Source organism: Octopus sinensis, linkage group LG18 (assembly GCF_006345805.1).
Source record: "Octopus sinensis linkage group LG18, ASM634580v1, whole genome shotgun sequence".
NCBI lineage: Eukaryota > Metazoa > Mollusca > Cephalopoda > Octopoda > Octopodidae > Octopus > Octopus sinensis.
The window spans coordinates 29,942,474-29,947,473 of NC_043014.1; the positions used below are offsets into that span (position 1 = coordinate 29,942,474).

Here is a 5,000-nt window from a genome sequence, read left to right on the forward strand (position 1 = left end):
ATATATAACATACATACACACATACATGCATATATATATACATATATACACACATACATGCTATATATATACATATATACACACATGCATATATATATACATATATACATATACATATATAACACACACCCACATATACACACACATACACCCAACATACCTACACGCACACACACCACACACACACTAAATATATATATATATATAATATATATATATATATATAATATATATATATATATATATATATACACACATATATATATCACAATATATATACAACGTCAATCATAAATGACTACAGAATATTTGCTCCAGTTTCGTCGTGTCAATGAAGATTGAACAATATTTTTATTAGAGGAAAAGAATTATTTTTTTAAATAATGTTATGCGGGAAGATAAAGGTGCGAGAATGAATGTTACGAAATTAAACTGATAATGTTCTTCAGTAAAAGGCGACTAACGTGACAAGCACTCCAAGATTTAACAACCAACCCCCGTAATTAAATTACAAATAAAATTAATAACGTAACTAACTCTCACAAGCAAGGATACCCAGTCTTCGTTCAGAATATAATAGAAAATAGCTGGAATTTGGATGACTAATAAGTTAATTCTAGAGAACCGGTTTTCATTACTTGGATGGGCCACTATTCTGTCATCTGCTTTGTGTACAAGAGTTCGTTGAATTTAAAGTAAGGCTTTGAATTGCTAGGCTTAGTCTCTTTCAAGAGAGAGAGAGAGAGAGAGAGAGAAGAAAATCCATATATACATACATATATAAATAAATAAATGTGTGTGTGTGTATATATATATATAGAGAGAGAGTGTGTGTGTGTGTAATATATATATAGAGAGAGAGTGTGTGTGTGTGTATATATATATATAGAGAGAGAGAGAGATGTGTGTGTGTGTGTGTGTGTGTGTGTGTGTTCGGACACACCAACATAGTTAAGAATACGGACAAATAAATGCTATGTGAGAAAGGGAAAGCTAAGAGTTCAAAATACGAGTAGGAGGATGTGTGCAGTAGACACCAGTATTGTCTGTCACATCATAATAGAAGTTATGCATTTAGATCAATTAGAGTGATTTCTAGGAATTCGGAAATAAAAAGTGTTCGTAGAAGGAAATGAGGGTAATTAAAGATTTAGAGATTAAAAATATTTTTTTTTGTATTTGAGGCCAAAAAAAAAAAAAGATTAGCGAATGACCTACACATACCAGGCGTATCAATATGAAGACAAACAGATATAGAGAGAAACAGACGAATAGAGACACTATATCCAAAGAAAGCTACAAAGATAAATGGGTGCAGTGTGGGAGGTGGGCATAAACTTATAGAGACAGAAGAAAGCAAGCACAGAGACCCCAGACAGACAAACGAACAACAGAACATTGTAATATTAGTCAGGACAGACTAACAGACAAATGGACAGAAAGAGAGCAAATATAGAAAAGAGATTTATATTCACAAAGGTTCTTTTTATAAATGGAAAGAAAAAATGGAGGCAAACATTTGTAATCTATTCCAATCTTTACTGATCAATTTTTATTTATCAAGACACTAATTGCAAAATATATATATATACATAAATATAAGTAGAGCTGATACGAAACTGGCTAATTAGGGGCTGTGACATTAACACGAGTTGACAAAATAAATACCACTAATTATAATTAAGGTCAGCAATTCAATACATCTACATTCACTTGGTCCTGGTGCATGTACTGGTGTGCGAGGATAATCAATAAACCAATAAATCTATACATTGAAGGAAAACATGACTATAGTGCATGGCTTATAGGTTTTTGGGGGGGGAGGGGGGTCCAGCGGTGGATACAGTCTTTTTCTGTTTATTTGAGCTCGACGAAGTGGGAAAACAGCTGCGATGTTAGTTTTCTAAGTATTGGTAATTGGTGACTAATGAATGAAACGAAATAACAGTTACTAACGAGTTTCGAAACAGGATTGCATAATCGGATTGTCGACAGCTTTTGTTCTGCGACGCTAGCGCGCGCACATTTGTCTGTCTGTATTATGAGATTTACCTACTATTATTAATGATGAATAAACTTCCTTTCAAAAGGTTCGAACAAATCTTTATAACACTGTTCTACTGTCTCTCGATCATTCCATACTTGCAATACATTTCGTAAAGAGATTCTGAGGTTCAATAATTATATGTATCACACCTTTAACAGGCGAATGGAATAGTGAAGTTAAAGAGTGTGACAAAGGATGTAGCAAGAAAGACAAATGGAAAAGACAGAAGAGAGGAGACGGGAGAGCGAGACACGGGCAGACAGGGATGGAAAAGGACAGGTAAAAAGAGAAAGAGAGAGAGAGAAAGAAGTGAAGAAAAAGAAAATGAGATGAACCACAGAGAAAACATACGTAGACGAAACAGAAAAACGAAGTTGGAAAAAGAAGGGCCAAAAGAAATGAATAGAGAAGAGAAAAGAACCGGCAGATGGAAGGAAGAACAAACAAAATAGTACAGGAAAGGTTTTAATTAAAAGAAACCAGACCAGTCAAATGTCTAGCAATTTGTATGTGTCAAAAAAAAAGGGGGCTCTGAAACATCAAAACTAAACACACACACACACATTATCTATCTATCTTCCGTAAGTCTAAACATCATATATGTGAGTGTCTCTAAAGTTCCCTCAGTTGTTAAAATACCCACTATTAAAACAGGTTTACCTGCAAACTAGGTCAATTTCGAAGAATTTTTAACCTTTCATATTAATTCACAAAAGGCTATGTGACATGTACATGAATATATTATACAGGATCGTTTTCTATATACACCCACTATCATATTGCTGTGTGTATATCTGTATTGCATATGTGTGTGTGTATATATATATATATATATATATATATATATATATATACACACACACATATACACATACATGCATACACATATGAGTACACATACATATACATGTATGCACATACACACATGCACATTCATATATATATATACATATATGCACACACACACACACATATATATACATACATACATGCATATATATACACATGCATATATATATACATGCATATACATATATATACATACAGGAATATACATATATATATATACATACATGCATATACATATATATACATACAGGAATACCATATATATATATACATACATGCATATACATATATATATATATACATACATGCATATACATATATGTATACATACATATATATATACATACATGCATATACATATATGTATACATACATGCATATATGTATACATACATGCATATACATATATGTATACATACATGCATATACATATATGCATATACATATATGTATACATACATGCATATACATATATGTATACATACATGCATATACAAATATGTATACATACACTGTGTCCTTGTCATTTTTTCTCACCCCTCCTTAATTCTTCTGTCCCTCTGCTTCTACTTCTCTCTCTTCCCTTCCCATATGACCGGCGTTCGGCTAAGCCTGTTCTTTGTTTCCTGGTCTGGTCGGTGTCCGTGCAACATCGATATTTCTCCCTCTGTCTGTGAAATCTTCTATCCCTGCTGTAAGGCTTCATTTTCACACACGTCAGCCTAATTTAATTCGTCATAAGTCGAAAGACACCTGTTGTTATGTCCTGTTATTATTTTTATTTTAGTGTAACATTGTCCGTTTTTTTTCCGTCCTTGTTTTTGTACACATTCACTGCTTTCTTCCAAGGAATCTAATGCTCTTAGCTTAGTTTTTCCTTGGGGCTGGCCAGATTGGAGCAATCTTGAGTATAATCAGCCGAAATTGCGAAGATAATCTGGTACTTGACTGAGGAAAGAAAACTTCGACTGACCCGTCATTCTTTTCTTTGTATCGTCTATCTGGATGTTTTGTTGTCCCATTTTTGTATCACCTAACTGTCTGGATGTTTTGCGTTCTTGTCCCATTTTGTATTTATATATATATATATATATATAACTTAAAATAACTTAGAAAGGTTTCGGCCAGTATTGGCCCAGGCCATGTCTAACTTCAGAGCACCACCTGGCGAAGTCTTTCAATTCAGGATTTGGGCACCAAGGCCCATTCGAGAAGAGAGTTATTGTTTGCGGAAACATATTGGGATGTGGGTGGTTTGTCCAGGACTGCTTGGAGGAATTTGTCCAAAGACTTCTTGAATTTTGTGTGGTCAGTTTCTGTTTTGATGTGTCCTGGTGTAATGTTGAAGAGAGTTGGGTGATGCCAACATCATTTGGACAGTGCTGATGGAATATTTTCCACATTATACAAATAATGTAGTGCTCACGGCATCATTGGAGTGAATAGAGTTTCAGCTTTTCTAATTGACCCCAGCAGTCGAGGTCTGACATGCCATCTATCTTTTTCATGATTGCCCTTTGGGGAGCTTCAATTTTCATAATGTTTTGTTTCGTGTAGGGGGACCACAGTGGACAGCAGTATTCAAGGTGGGGGTCGGGCAAAAGTGGAGAAGAGAAGGATAATGGTGTGGGAATCACTTGACTGGAAGGTTCTGAGAATCCAGGAACACATTCTGCAGGCTATGTCAACTTTGCTGCTTATATGTGTAGCCCAGCTTATGTTGTTGTCCACAGTTACTCCCAAGTTTCTGATGTTGTTAGATGCCATGAGAATTTCACCAGAAAGAAGGGAGTTTCAGAGCGTCCTCCCTTCAAAAGTGGATCAGTTCGAATTTGCCTTTGCTTAGCAACATGTTGTTCCTTTCCGCCCGTTGGACAACAGCCAGTAGGTCTGACTGAAGGCTTATCTGGTCATCCATACCATTGATGACCTTCTGGAGCTTGGAATCATCAGCGAACATTCTGATGTTACTGTGTTTGATGATATCAGTAATGTCATTAATATAGATGAAGAGAAGTGGGCCCAACACAGTGCCTTGTGGGACACCACTACTGACTTTGGCTGGGCTGGATTTGACTCCTTTGACTACAACATGTAGGGTTCT

The 5,000-nt window shown here is 35.3% G+C and overlaps 1 protein-coding gene and 1 long non-coding RNA gene across 2 annotated transcripts in view; both read right to left on the bottom strand.

Moving 5' to 3' along the window:
• The window catches only part of LOC115221325, a 48,523-nt gene extending 45,498 nt beyond the window's left edge, over positions 1-3,025 (bottom strand). Inside the window, exon 1 of the mRNA XM_029791496.2 lies at positions 3,017-3,025. The gene's annotated coding sequence lies outside the window, so the exon portion shown is untranslated. The remainder of the gene's footprint in view (positions 1-3,016) is intronic.
• Positions 3,026-4,535: 1,510 nt separating this feature from the next.
• LOC118766954 overlaps positions 4,536-5,000 on the bottom strand; it is a 17,124-nt gene continuing 16,659 nt past the window's right edge. The window contains exon 3 of the long non-coding RNA XR_005002864.1: positions 4,536-4,547. This is a non-coding gene — a long non-coding RNA (uncharacterized LOC118766954). The remainder of the gene's footprint in view (positions 4,548-5,000) is intronic.